The sequence below is a fragment of the Cervus canadensis genome, chromosome 6 (assembly GCF_019320065.1).
Source record: "Cervus canadensis isolate Bull #8, Minnesota chromosome 6, ASM1932006v1, whole genome shotgun sequence".
Classification (NCBI taxonomy): Eukaryota; Metazoa; Chordata; class Mammalia; order Artiodactyla; family Cervidae; genus Cervus; species Cervus canadensis.
Genome location: NC_057391.1, coordinates 66,059,933 through 66,075,586, shown reverse-complemented (window position 1 = coordinate 66,075,586; position 15,654 = coordinate 66,059,933). Strand labels below are relative to the sequence as shown.

The following is a 15,654-nucleotide window of genomic DNA, read 5'->3' as shown; positions in this document are numbered from 1 at the left end:
GCAGCAGACTTCTACTGAGATGTGTGCTAGATTATACTTACCCCCTTCACCAAAATCATATATTTGCTGACTTCACCTCCTGCCTATTTGAAGCAGTTCCTCAGAATTATCTGCGAGGTTTTCTCCTGGGCTATATTCCTCAGTAACTCCAAATAAGATTGAACTCACAGATTTCATATTGAATGGTTGTTTTTTCTTCAGAGAACAAAACTTTGGCTGATGGGGGGTAGTCTTAGATGTGCCTTGTTAAAAGGTAGAATGAACAGATTAAACTGGAGCATTGACAAAGAGAAGGCTGAAGTGGTGTCATCAGGAAGACTTTAGACCCCGGATGCTTCTAGATGAGATAAGGATAGACCTCTAAGCCAGGTGTTAAAGGAAGAAAACTCTAGGTCTTAGGAGACAAGCGTCTTACATTTTGCAGTGTGACTTCGTGGATTCAAGTCATAAAACCTCAGCCTACTAGCTGAAACACCAGTGAAGGCACTTAGTCACTCCCTGCCATCTCTTCCCTATACAATGGAAATAATAAAATTCCAATTTCAGAAGACTGCTGTGAGGATTAAATGCAATAACACAATAAAGAACCTGGTGCTTAGTCAGCTTTTAGCCACTGTTAACTGTTTCTATTTGGCACAACAGAGTTGTAGAGGCTCCAGTTATTTAAAAGACCAACAAAACCTCAAAAAAAAAAAAAAAAAAGTGCTGAAGGAATTAACACACCATAGGAAAAAAATGCTAGTTTCTCCAGCAAGAGAATGCCTCAGGCATTTACAGTTCAATGACTAGGTACTATTTCTAATCATTATCTCATTTAGAATTATAATGAAGAATGTTGGGAATAATTAACCCCATTCTGTAGTCCCAGGAGCCTGTCATTGCAGGTAGGAAGGATTAGGTACCAGCTCTGTCAGTCCTGGCATGCGAGTGCATTTATTTCCCCCAGTGATACCATGTCATCCTGCCTCTCTTTTCAGGCAGGTTCAAAAAGTCCCCCACCCCACCTACAGTGGCAAGGCACATTTGTCTCATGCTTGATAACACTTTTACAGTCAGAGAATAGCAGCAGCTCCTGAAACATCCAGCCCTTTTAAAAGCTTAGGAATGACAACAGCCACGAGTGAGCGTCCCTTTAGAGCCAGATGTGGTAAATCCTCTCTCTACTGAGCTGCCAGCCTGTACCTCCTTTGTTAGAAATTCTAGTCACAAAAACCTACAATAAAATGCTGCAGGCACATCAATAAAGGATATAATGAAATCAGATGAGTCTTGTTCCTTACATTTACATGCAAAGTATATCAAAGGAACATCCAGTTTGTTCCTGAGACCAATACAATGGATTCTTTTGTGTGGGAGGAGAGAAGATATATGAAGCTGAATGAGGAAGCAATTCCAATTAAAAGGGCTGTGTTTAAGGCTCCAAAGACAATGCAGCCTTTGCTAGACACTTAGCTATTAGAAGTGTCTGGCTGCCGAGGTGGTTTTATGGTAATTGGATGAGAGCTGGGTGGAGAGGAACACAGCAGCACCGCCACAGGGGCCCAAGTTCCAGGTCACACTGCTTCCCTTCCAGCTCATTCCTGTGTGACCTCAGGGCCAGAGGACCTGCCCTAAAGGGCTGCCATGAGGATTAAACAAAATAAAGCATATAAACCCTCTCTGGCAGTGCCAGGCACATGCTAAGCTTTCTATGATGTTTGCTATTATTGTTATGAGTTCCTCTGACTCAGCCCCACACAAAAGCTGGCAAAGGCTAGAATCACCCAGACGACAAGTGACTGGGACCCTGGAAGGGCCTGCCCTTGAGGCCACGTGCTATGTGGTGAAGGGCAAGTTGTCTCCTGGTACAAAGGCCTCTTGAAGTCAGCAAGTATTGGACAGCTCAGACATGCACCATTGGAATTAGCTTGCCTGTTTCCCACACACTTTTCATGTTTTATAGCTTTAGAATCAGACACTTGGGAGATGCCAACTTGGAGACAGATTATTCCCTCTGGCAGGCTGTCTGCAATTTTTCTCCAGAATCTCCATTTGTCTTAAATGGGAGCCACCTTCTTGAAAGTGAGTACTCAGGCTGCCTCGTGCAGGTCAGATCTGAGAGTGAAACAGAACCACCTATTTGTCTATGTGGGAGGACACATCTATGGGAATCAGGGGATTTAGCTTTTGGCTCTTTCCCCCTTGCTGTCACCAGAGTGCCTCTGGAATCTCCTTGAACGCAGAGGTCCCAGATATTCTTGGTTTTGTAACTTTCAGTGCCATTCTTCATTGACCTTATTAAAAGGGTGGTAATTTTCAGTTGGGAGACGACAGTAGCTCAGTCCCCACTGCAGTTGTTGAAGTAAAAAAGAGGAAAATCTTTTCTTTTTTCTCTTGCCCTTTTCTGAACATTTTTTACTTTAACTGTTCCTGATCTGTAGTCTAAAGACTAATAAAGATTAACCCGATATGATAATCATATCCCATGTTTGGTGCTCACCTTTCCAGCACTCTCTTTGCAGACCACCTGGCGCTTCCCAGGTGGCGCTAGTGGTAAAGAACCCAGCGGCCAATGCAGGAGACATTCTGTGGGTTGGGAAGATCCCTTGGAGGAGGAAATGACAACCTATTCCAGTATTCTTGCCTGGGGAATCCCATGGACAGAGGAGCCTGGCAGGCTACAGTCCACGGGGTCACAAAGAATCAGACACAACTGAAATGACTTAGCACACACACACACCTTGCAGTGCTTCTCCTTTCCTTTTATGTTACAGAACGGAGGCCACAGTACAGTTCAAGAAAGACAATGGACCTAACTACCAAGCTCCCTGATGCAAGTCTATGACTGTTTTTAAAACAATGTTAGAGGAAGAAGAAGATAAGATCCTTATATGTTTGCTCCTCATCACCAACCCCTGACTGCAAGCCCTCATCTATATATCCCCCGATTCCTCATGGAAGTGGGAGGCACAGTCTCCCCTCCGTTGGCTGATGATTAAAAGCCACCTTTTTATTTCCTCTAAACTCTGTCTCCGTATTTTTTATTTGGCTTTGGTGGACAGAGAAAGCCAAGGTTTTTGGTGACATCACAATGAGTCACTCTACAAAGCATAGATGTAGTTGTCACTCTACAAAGCACAGGATATGCACCTGGATACTCATTTCAAATATGGGCTTTGTTATTGGCAAGATGTAAATGGGCCTAAATCACAGTGCCTCTCAGTTGGGAAAGCCCTGAGGAATATAACACATGAAGCCATCACTCTTATAGTGACATTTTAAAATCAGTCATGAGGAAGAGTGAGACATTGGAAAGACAGGGCTGCAAAAGGGGCTTTCTTTCCATTTGTAATATTCAATTTCTGTAAGATAAAGGACCTAGAGCAATTATGGCAAAATGTAAATATTTGTTAAATCTGTGTGTTGAGGACAAGCATTTATGTCACTTGGCTCTGTATATTTTCAAGTATTTTTAATAATTGTGTATATTTTGAAGAAAAAGCAGTGGAGTTTTTGGCACCTAAAAAGAGAGGTGTCTCAACTCAGAACGGCACAAGGAAAAGCAAATAAAGTAAGTGAGGAGTTGCTCAAAGCTTTCATCAAGGTGGGTTTCAGAATGATGCTGGAGGGTGCAGCTCACGTGAAGAAGGCAGCCAATCTGTTTTAAGTTGTTGTTCATTTGCTCAGTCGTATTCAACTCTTTGCAACCCCACGGACAGCCAGGCTTCCCTGTACTTCACTATCTCCTGGAGCTTGCTCAGACTCATGTCGACTGAGTCGGTGAGGCCATCCAACCATTTCATCCTCTGTCGTCCCCTTCTCCTCATGCTTTTAAGTTAAAGGAGTAAAAAAGACATGGCAGGTAGCTTGGGTAAAGGGGAACCGCTGTTTAACTCACCAGCAGGGGCTCAATAAAAAAGTGCTTTCCTTTTTTCTCTGACTTCAGTGAGGGATGAAACATAAATTTAAATGATTTAACAAATAGGTAACAAAAACAACAACAAAATTGTTTGGATACTAGTCAGTTTAGACAAAATGGTGCTGAAATGGGCAGTGGCTTTGAAAACCCTCTTTGAAAACATAGGCTGGCAAAACCAAGACAAGTTGCCACCAGAATACAAATTCAGAATTGAATTGTTTTGTTTCTTCATGAAGGAAAAAAAAAAAACACAAAACATCAAAACAAAGAGGAAAAACACAAGTAGGGTGAATGAATTCAGTGTTTAACTAATTCATGAAACTGCCTCCCCAAATGGGCTCACTTAGCAAACATGAAGACTAAACACTCTCCATGGTCAAGTGGAAGATCAAAGGATTAATGTGCTCCCTGCATAGAAGTAGGCTGTTGTGAAGAAAATGAAATCTAAAAAGCCATAAAGTGTTGATTGTGGGGAATACAAGTCATAGAAGACCTTCATGTCATTTACCTGTGATAAAAATTTCAGGTTAAGTGGCAAGATAAAGAATAACACCACGAATCATCTTTATTCATGAAAAAGTCCTTAGACAAGGATTTCTCTGACACAGTAAAAAAGACTGTCTCAAATCAGACTTTCCTTCTGCCTAAAACTGATCATATAATAAAAAATAGTTGCATGAAACTCTCTCCCATGTGGACCTGCACACATCAGTTCCTAGTGTCTTTTCCATAGTCATGGCCCTAATATAAACTGTAAACTGATGCAAAAGGAAACTGTTTCTGTTTCAACCCACAAGTATTTTTAACCTTTGTTGTTGTTCAGTCACTCAACTGTGTCCAACTCTTTGTGACTCCATGGACTGCAGCACGCCAGGCTTCCCTGTCCTTCACTATCTCCCAAAGTTTGGTAAAACTCATATCTGTTCAGTCAATGATGCCATCCAACCATTTCATCCTCTGTCTCCTCCTTTTCCTCCTGATTGAAGAATCTTTCCCAGCATCAGGGTCTTTTCCAGTGAGTTGGCTCTTTGCATTAGGTGGCCAAAGTGTTAGCTTCAGCATCAGTCCTTCCAATGAATTCAGTGTTGATTTCCTTTAGGATTGACTGGTTTGATTTCCTTGCTGTCCAAGGGACTCTCTAGAGTCTACTCCAGCACCACGATTCGAAAACATCAGTTCTTTGGTGCTCAGCCTTCTTTATGGTCCAACTCTCACATCCATACGTGACTACTGGAAAGACCGTAGCTTTAACTATACAGACCTTTGTCAGCAAAGAGATGTCTCTGTTTTTCAATACACTATCTAGGTTTGTCATAGCTTTTACATAATTTCCAACATATTGTGACTGAGAAGACAAATTACTGGAGGCCAAAAGGATGAGATGGTTGAATGGCATCACCAACTCAATGGATATGAATTTAAGCAAACTCCAGGAGAAAGTGAAGGACAGGGAAGCCTAGGGTGCTGTAGTCCATGCATGCATGCTAAGTTGCTTCAGTCGTGTCCAACTCTTTTGTAACCCCACAGACCAGAGCCTTCCAGGCTCCTCTGACCATGGGATTCTCCAAGCAAGAACACTGGAGTGGTTTGCCATGCCCTCCTCCAGGGGGTCTTCCCAACTCAGGGATTGAACCCACATTTCTTATCTCTCTTATTATTATCCTTTATCTTAACTCTGCATTGGCAGCTGGGTTCTTTACCACTAGAACCCCCTGAGAAGTCTGTTCTGCAGTCCATGGGGGTCGCAAAGAATTGGAAAAGACTTAGTGACTGAACAACAACAAACCTCATGTACGTGTTTTCAGACCATAGAGATTAAACATGACTTACCCTTCCAAGACTACCAAAAGGACCCAGAGAGAGACCCATGGCAATTTTTTTTCGATAATTTAAAAGATCATGTTAAAACAAACATGGAGATTGTGTTTGTTAGGGTGTTTTGGGTTGCAGAAATCAATTTAAGATAGTGGATAGCCACCAAGAGAACATTTTATAATACAGGGAGACCCAAGGTTGAGAATACATGAGTCCTTGGAAGCAGCCATCACTCATCACTGTGTCTCTCTGAGAAATGGCTTCTTCTTGGAAGAAGAGTTTTCTTTGCTACTCAGTCCCCATGATGAACAGGAAAAAGGCATCAATAGCTTGCAAGCTGGCAAGTTTTAAAGTACCTGTCATTCCACAGCGCTGGCCTGTGCTCACACTCCCTCATCCTCACACACCCACTTCATCTTGGATTCCCTCACTTAACTCCAAATGTGTGGTTAAGGGATGTTCACTGGTCTAGCTTGAAGTACGAGTCTGTGGCCAGCACGTCAGATCACCCAGCTGCTGAGTGTGATGCCAGTAGGTCTCCAGAGAGGAGGATGTGGCAAACGGCCTAAGAATTTCACTACACATACGCTACAGAGCAGAATGCCTTCATGTAAAATATTTATTGAATGCCTCCTCTGTGCTTGATGCTTTCTGAGGTTCTGGGGGGACAACAGTGAACAAAAAAAAGACGAAGTTCCTCCTCTCAGGAAGCTTACATTCCACTGAGGAAGGAAACAATAAAGAAATATTCAATAAAATACCTAACATACCTGTTGGTTATAAGTACAGTGAACAGCAGTAATGGCAAACTCAGACATATTTAACAACCAACTCTCTGAAAGACATTTGACAATTTCTGTGGTATTTATACCACACTACAGTGACAGTCCATGGGGTCACAAAGAGTCAGACATGACTGAAGCCACTTAGCAGACACGCACGTTGACTTTCAAGCTCTCAGTGTGATATCCCTGACCACGGACTTGGGAGGAGATGAGCTGTAATGCACTATTGCAGAGTAGCCCCACCATAGACAGGCACAAGGGATATACCCTCAAAGCACAGATGAGAGTAAAACTTAGTAAAAGAACTAGGAAGTTGTGAGTTTTGAGGATCTATTACTTTTGTTTTTAATATAACTAATTTCATTGTAATTTGAATTATTTAATTTTTAGTGATGGCTTTGCTTAATAACTAGCTCACAGAACTCCTGAAAATTTTATCATCTGTTCTCACAAGCCAGTATGAGCCAGATCCAGGACACCACTGGAGGTAAGGAAAACAAAGCAGACTGAGGAGGGGTTGTGTTCCAGATAACTGGAATGCTGTGTAACAAACCACCTCAAGACTTAGTGGCTTGGAATAGGAACTGTTCTACTACTTCTCATAATTTTGCGGACTAGACAGGGCCCAGATGGGGGAACCTTCTAGCCAGTGACGTCACCTGGCAGATGGACTAGTCTTGAAGGTCCAGAGTGTCTGGGGTCTCAGTGGGGGTGACCAGAAGCCTGGGTCAAGCTGGAACTCTTGAGTGGAATGCCTCCACATTACTTCAGCATGGCAGCCTCAGGTAATCAAATCCAGGACTCTCAGAGAAACTGTTCTAAGAGGCAGGAAGTAGAAACTGTCAGTCTCCTAAGGCCTGGGCCTGGAAACTGTCCCAGCACCACATCTGCCATATTCTGTTGCTCAAAGAAACCACAGGACCTGCCTACATGTAAGTGACAGAGACCCTGTCTCTCCACAGGAGGGGGATCAAAGAACATGTGGCCATCCCTAATCCACCACAGGGAGGGAATAGTGGTGGTCACGGAGCTCTGATATTTTAAAGATGGTGGTTGGGGAAGACTTTTCTACTAAGGTGATTTTTTTTTTTCTCCTAAGAACCAAGCCATATGAACAAATGAAATGTGCATACGAGTTATTGAGTCCAGGTTTTGGCAGTAATTCTGACTAAGTCTTTAGACCCCGCTCTGCCATAAGTGGGGAATATCTGACAGTGACCACTTAAGAGCCACTTCTTACTACCCAGGTGAAAGACACCAAAGTTCAAAGAACCCAGGCACCTGTTCCCAGACACCAAGCAAGGCCTTGAATACTGGTCAGTAGCAGAACGTAACCTGAGCCCAGTGCTTCTACCCAGATCTTCTATTTAAAAGTTAAGTGCTTCTTTCTATGGGCTTCCACTATAGCTCAAATGGTAAAGAATCTGCCTATAATACAGGAGACCCAGGTTCGATCCCTGGGTCAGGAAGATCCCCTGGAGAAGAGAATGGCAATCCATTCTAGTATTCTTGCCTGGAGAATTCCATGGACAGAGGAGCCTGGTGGGCAACAGTCCACGGGGCACAAAACTTTTTTCTAATCAGTGTTAACATATGATTTAGCATTTGACACTTTCCTTTTATAAAATACACATATTTTATATCAATAAGAATGTAAATCCCTTAGGAGAGACTTACTTTTACACTGCTCCAGGGCTGCCGTGTACAGTAGTACAGTTGGTACACTGTGCAGGATATCACCAGGTTAAGAGTATGCACTCGGCCTGCCAGGCTTGTGCTGTGGGGCAGAACCACACTGTCCCAGAGGAATGGGCATCCTTTTCCGTTCCTACGAAAAAGCAGCAAGTGGTGGCCCTGTACTTCTCTTACAAAGGTGTACTTTGTGTAACATAGTGCTGGGCATGCCTAGAAGGACCCTGAGGTTGGGGAGGGGGGTAGAGCAAATGGGTTGTGCTGATTAACAGCATTCAGATTCCTCCAGAAGTGTGTCTTATGGACATGCTATGATTGACTATTGCTATATAATGAACCACCCCAAACCTAGTGGACGATATATATCTTCAACTGGAAACCTCCTTGGTTCCAACTCTGTGTAACCCTATGGACCGCAGCCGGCCAGGCTCCTCTGTCCTTGGGATCCAGGCAAGAATACCCAAATGGGTTGCCATTTCCTCCTCCCGGGCATCTTCCTGACCCAGGGATCAAACCCACATCTCTTTTTGTCTCCTGCATTGGCAGGTGGGTGCTTTACTACTAGCGCCACCTGGTAAGATCCTCATCAGTATAACAGCCATTTTATTGTGCTCACAGATGCTTGGGGTCAGGAGTTTGGATGGGGCAGAGTAGGGGTGTATTGTCTCTGTTTCATGATGTCTGGGGCCTCAGCTGCGAAACTCATTTGGGAGCTGGAATCATCTGCAGGCTTCCTTCCTTAGATGTCTGGGATCTAGCTGAAAGGACTCAAAGTCCAGCCTCCACTGGGACTGTCAATAGGAACACGTGCATGTGGCCTTCTTCTGTGACTGGGGATTCCCACAGTGTGACAGCTGGCTCTGAGATAGAACACCAAAGGAAGGATATCCGGAAAGCAAGCCTTCTGAGAAAGCTCAGGGGTAGCTGCATGACCTTCCAAGCCCAACCTCAGAAGTCACTATCTCCAAGACACATTACTGGCTGCAAGCATGTCACTGTGGCCAGCTTACACTCAAGAGCAAGGAAGTGAGAGACTCTGCCTCTTGATGAGGACTAGCATGTGGGATGAGAGATGTCGTTGTGGCCATCTTTGGAAAATGCAGCCTGCCACAGGGCACATCTCTTCAGCAACCCAGTACTGCCTGGGTTGGGAACATCCCCTGAAGGAGGGCATGCAACCCACTCCAGCATTCTTGCCTCGAACATCCCATGGACAGAAGAGCCCGGCAGGCTACAGTCCATGAGGTCACAGAGTCGGACAGGCCTGAGAGACTGAGCACACACATACTGCCAAAGAAATGGAGCTGTGATTGAGGGATGCAGCTTCCTAATCTCCCCCCTCCCCACGATGCTCATGCTGAAGGGCCCTCTGGGGCCAGGTACAGAGGAACCCCGTCCTGAGGCCAGCACCTGAGTCCCCAAAAGCCTCTCTCTTTCAAGTTTGCAGTCAGGATGTGAGCTCAGCACAGGCCATGCCCCAGCTTCTTTTCACTCTTGGGCTTGGTGGTTATGCCACCAGGAAATTCTACAGACGAGCCTGACAGGTTGAGGGTTTGCCTCTTTTTCTAATCTGTGGGCCACCAGCTAACTGTCAGAGTTATCAGGGCTCAGGCCAAAGCCAGATGTTCTTAACAGATGTGCAAAGTAGGCAGTTCCCTTATTACATCTTTTTAAGTTGTCTGATGGTATATGATGGCTTTTTTAGTCTAATTTAGGGTTGGACACCCCTGGCAAAGCAATTGTAGCCATTTCCTCTATTTTAGTTCACACAAAGTAACCCAGCCCTGATTTCAAACCTTTTTTCTTTTTAACTAATTGGGTGGCCTTCTGCAGCTGGGCTATGGAAACCAAGGGAAGTTTCAAATTGAAGATTATATATTATGTATATATATATATATATAGAGAGAGAGAGAGAGAGAGAGACAGTTGTGAAATGCATTCCTTCCAACCCACCCCTTGCCACTATTTCTCTCCATTAATCAAGATGCTCTTTTCTGGCATAAGTAAAAATGTAAGAAATCACCAGACATAACTGCAGGGCATCATAGTGCTCTCTTTCGGCCGCTACCCTATCAGTTCTACCTGGATTTCATACCTGGAGGCTTTGAGGAAAAGTGCAGTAAAGCTACTGCTTAGTGACAGAGTATCACCAAACAATAAATACCAAGTCCGCCCTTCCCCCGCGCCCTTCCTCTGATCTGGCTCTGCTCCTCCAGTTGTGTTGTCTGCAAAATGAGCTGTCACCAGATCAGACGTCTTCAGGTCAGAAGTGGGAGGGAGCTGTACACCCACAAATGAAATGCCCCTGTGAACACAGGATTTGTTTCCTCTATCAAGTGCTATTTATGTGCTTATAAACAAACTGCTTTTATTATTCGACTTATAAAACTCCACTGTTTAAAGTCTGCATTTAGCTACATTGCACACTAACATCTGTGACAATGAGGACGTGCACTAACACGCCCCGTTTCCCACCCTCCCATCACCACTACCCCCCCACCCCACTGCCAGTGTGACAACGTACATTCAAGGTTATAATGTGCTGAGACTGAAACCAGGTATGTATCGGAGAAGAAATACTTACGAGAGGATGTGAGAGTGACAATCAATGTTTGTTAGGGATGAGAATGAACTCTTGGTGGAGTTTGGTGAGCCTTGCCCTGTGCTAAGCCCCTGCCGGGGAGAGGTCTCGGTGAGTGAGCTGACAGAACCCGTGCGTGACTCTCAGCGGGCTCTGACTAGGCCTGTAGTGCCTTAGGACTCAGTAAGAAATAAAACATGGAAGTAAATGTCTTGTGACTAACACAAAGGCTGCATTCCAGGGTAACAAGGTGACCCCAGAACATCAAACATCCCTCCTGCCACCCGCACCTCCCCACCACACCAGCCAGAAAAGATGCAAAAGGCGAGCCAAGACTCAGGGCTCTTCTGATCTGGGAAGTTCCTCCAGGGCTGGTAGATTCACTGAACTTAACGTCCACTTCAGCCCATTAGAAACAGAGGCACAGAACTGCCAAAGCTGTTTGTAACTTTAATGTATGTGTAATGGCTGATTATGTGGATCAGTCTGGCTGGGTCAAAGTACTCAGTCAAGCACCAGTCTAGAGACTTCTGTCAAGGCCTTTTTTAGATGTGATTAACATTTAACTCAGTAGACTTTAAGTAAAGCAGATTACTCTCTATCAGTGGGGGGAGGTGGGGGGGGGCGGGAAATCTCATCCAATTAGTTGAAGGTCTTGGGAGAAAGGTTGAGGCTCCCTACCCCCAAGAAAGGATTCTGCCAGCAGACTGCCTTTGAACTCTGAGCTGCAACATCAGCTCTTCCCTGGGTCTCCAGCTGGGCCTCCATGCAGATTTCAGATTTGTCATCTTTCAAACTCATATGCGCCAGTTCCTTAAAATGAATCCTACTGGTTCTGTTTCTCTGGAGAACCCTGACTCTATGTTATGTCTATACACTTTGCACTGCTTACTGCTTGATTAATTTATGTAGCAGGGACTGCAAGCTACCTGTCTAATACCCATTTTTCTCTTCTTTCTTGGTGTCAGAATCCTAATTTTATTTAGGATGGTAATGTTCTAGCTAAAAGACTACATTTCCCAGTTTGCCTTACAGCCAGGGATGGCCCCATGATTTACCTCTGTCCAATGACAGGTAAGCATGCTGATTAGGATTTACAGGAAAGCTTCGTAAAAAGAAGAAAGGCTATTGGCATGTACCCTCTCTCCCTTTTTGGGTCTTCTGTCTGGAACTCTGATGGTGTTGGCCATCTTGAATCATGAAACCACCCACTAAAAATGGCAGAGCAGAAAAATACCTGGACTGCCTACTCCCTTTTACTTGAAGAAAAACTAAACCACTATCCTTTAAAAACCTAAAAAACTAGAATTCCAGTTTGTGAACAACAGTGTACTATAATTCCAAATTGATCAGATAATACACAGAAGTTACAATAATTCAAAGCAAACCTCAACAGTCCTCAAACCCAGACCATCATTTATGGCCTGGTCCAGCTTGTCCTATAAAATGGATAGTATTATTATTCCCATTTACAGAAGATGAAACTAAGGTACAAAGAAGCTAAGTAACATGCCGAGATCACATAATCAGCAAGTGACTGAGCTTTGAACTTAGATCTAGTCAATTCTGGAATTTTCACTTTTTTTTCTTTCTTAATAAAATATGGAATGCTTCATGAATTTGCGTGTCATCCTTGCCCAGGGGCCATGCTAATCCTCTCTGTATCTTGGAATCTGCACTCTTAACCACAGCGCCTTCCAATGGTAAAGCTAAGAATAATGGGTGGAAGTCATGGGACACAGATTCCAGTTCAATATAAGGAAGACTCTTCTAAAAGGGGGCTGTTCAATAACAGCATAACTAGGAATACGTAATTAAAGACTGAATAACCGCTTTTAGGGCTTTCCAGGTGGCACTAGTAGTAAAGAATCCACATGCCAATGCAGGAGATGCAAGAGACGCAGGTTCAATCCCTGAGTCAGGAAGATCCCCTGGAGTAGGAAGTGGCAACCTACTCCAGAATTATCCAGTATTAGTCTATTTCAGTTCACCCAAGTCTATATATGTGTTTTGACAGAATTAAACACTCCACACTAGGAATTTTAAAAAGAAAGGAAAGGGTAAATTTAATATTAATACTGGCGCTATTCTAGTTCTTGACTTCCCTGTAGCTCAAACAGTAAAGAATCTGCCTGTGATGCAGGAGATCAGGGTTCGACCCCTGGGTCGGGAAGGGAATAGCAATCCACTCCAATATTCTTGCCTGGAGAATTCCAAGGACAGAGAAGCCTGGGGGGGGGGGGGCACAGTCCATGGGGTCGCAAAGAGTCAGACATGACTGAGTGACTAACACACATACACATTCTAGTTCTTAATTGGGGTAGTGGGATGGAGGGTCTCCATTTTACTACTGTGTTTCATCACTTATGTATATGTTCCAATGTCTTTTAATATATATTAAACATGACATGCTTGGTGGGCTATAGTCCATGGGGTTGCAATGATTTGGACACAACTTAGCAACTAAACCAAACATGACATTCTAGGTGGCTTAGTGGTAAAGAATCTGCCTGCCAATGCAAGAGATGCAGGAGACCCAGATTGAAATCCTGGGTCAGGAAGATCCCCTGCGGGGGGAAATGGCGGCTGGTTCCAATCCATGGGTTGCAAAAGAGACACAAAAGAGCATGCATGCATGCAAACATGACACAGTGGTTTTCGTTAGAGAGAAGTTAAGCGGCCAACTTGGTTTGGGTGTTGTATGCACGGGGAGTGGTAGCCTGTGCCCATTCACTGTGCCCTCACCTCTGGGCTGAGACTGGAGCCTTTGTGGCCTCAGCACTCCTTCTTCTTGGAGGGAGCATCTCAGTGAGGGCTCTTGGACCATGGCTGAGTTGACAACCTGCCTCTCACCCATTCCTGGGCAGTTTGGAGCAGTAGAGCTGAGTCTCAGGGCACCGTCTAAAGAGGGTGAACATGACGGTAACAGAGGCATCCTGGCCAGAGTTCATGTCTTTTTAGTGTCTCCATCTTCTCTCCACTCCTGTTGTAGCCCTCTCTTCTGATTTCTTATTCCTTCCTCTTCTCTGAGACTTCACCTTTAAAGCAGGAAGCTTTCTTTCATTGAAATTTTTTCTTTTTAAAATTCATTCAGAGTTGTGAGGGGCCTTGAACTGATGTTTGATTGCTGTCTCTTATTCTGGGAACATGGGAAAAATTAGGAAAGCCAGACACTCTTCTGACAAGATGGATTTGACCAAAACAATGTTGTTTTTTTTTTTAAACATTCTAAGACATAATATACTTTCTACTTGAACACCAAAAATGTTAGAATGACATCTCTTTTAATTTTCCAAGGTGAGAAAAACTCAACAATACTAAACGGCAAACATCATCCCTATAGACAGGCTTATACTTACAGACACTTTTGGCCTCTAGTCCTTTGGTTAGATAACACAAAAAGAATGATAAAGGTCCTATAAAAAGACAGATTGCTGAGTTGGAAAGGAAGTTGCACACATGGTCTTCTCTCACTGATATCCCAAGAAGGTTTTTCTATCGAATTAGTGAGAGCTCTTCATTGGAAACCATTAGCAACTGGCCTTAGAAAAAGGAACTTATTGGAAAGGTACCAGGTGACTCACAGGACTAGAAGGCCAGAGAATCAGTCTGGGAAAATGGCCAGAACTCCAACTGGCCAGCAGGACCCAAAGTCAAAGCCACGTCATCAATGGGGCAGATTCTGAGGACACCCTGCTGACCCTGCAGGCTCTGTCACCAGCCTCTAAACTCAGCGCCACCAGCGTGACCTTAAATGGTTCTGTATGTTCACATCACCAGCTCAGGATTGAAAGACTTGAGAAGGTGCATCTGATTGCTAAGCGACAAAATGTCTGCACCTTAGTCTCAAGGGGCTGGCAGAGAGAAATTTGGTCTTTTGTTTTATTACCACTGAGTTATAAGAATTCTTTGTATGTATAGAGCATAAGTACTTTGTCTGTATATGTATTACAGTATCTAAAATGGCTCTTCACCACGTCATGTCTGCTAAAGCTGGAATATCCAAGATGGCTCCTTCATTCAAATGACTGGCACCCAAGCTGGGAAGGCTGGAACACCTGGGACTGGCAGGCATCTCTCTCTTCATCCCCTCTCCATTGTGGCTAGCTTAGGCTTCCTGAAAGCACAGTAATTTCAGAGTATTTAGTCCTTTTTAGTTTTTGTTTTTTTTCATCTATTTTTATTAGTTGGAGGCTAATTACTTTACAATATTGTAGTGGTTTTTGCCATACATTGACATGAATCAGCCATGGATTTACATGTGTTCCCCATCCCGATCCCCCCTCCCACCTCCCTCCCTATCCCATCCCTCTGGGTCTTCCCAGTTCACCAGCTCTGAGCACTTGTCTCATGTATCCAACCTGGGCTGATGATCTGTTTCACCCTTGATAGTATACTTGTTTCAATGCTGTTCTCTCAGAACATCCCACCCTCGCCCTCTCCCACAGAGTCCACAGAGATATAAGTCTGTTCTGTACATCTGTGTTTCTTTCTGTTTTGCATATAGGGTTATCGTTACCATCTTTTTAAATTCCACATATATGCGTTAGTATACTGTATTAGTCTTTATCTTTCTGGCTTACTTCACTCTGTATAATGGGCTCCAGTTTCATCCATCTCATTAGAACTGATTCAAATGAATTCTTTTTAATGGCTGAGTAATATTCCATGGTGTATATGTACCACAGCTTCCTTATCCATTCATCTGCTGATGGGCATCTAGGTTGTTTCCATGTCCTGGCTATTATAAACAGTGCTGCGATGAACATTGGGGTACTATTTAGTCCTTTTTAAAAATGGAGGTTGGATTCACTTAGAACAAATGTTCCAGGAGACCAAGGTATAAGCTATATAAGGCTTCTTATGACCTAGGCCTGGAAGTC

At 43.9% G+C, this 15,654-nt stretch overlaps 1 non-coding gene across 1 annotated transcript; it reads right to left on the bottom strand.

Moving 5' to 3' along the window:
- Positions 1 to 12,367: 12,367 nt before the first annotated feature.
- On the bottom strand, positions 12,368 to 12,476 carry LOC122444422. Its single transcript, XR_006270261.1, has one exon. It is a non-coding gene; the product is annotated as a U6 spliceosomal RNA (small nuclear RNA).
- Between the last annotated feature and the right edge of the window lie 3,178 nt (positions 12,477 to 15,654).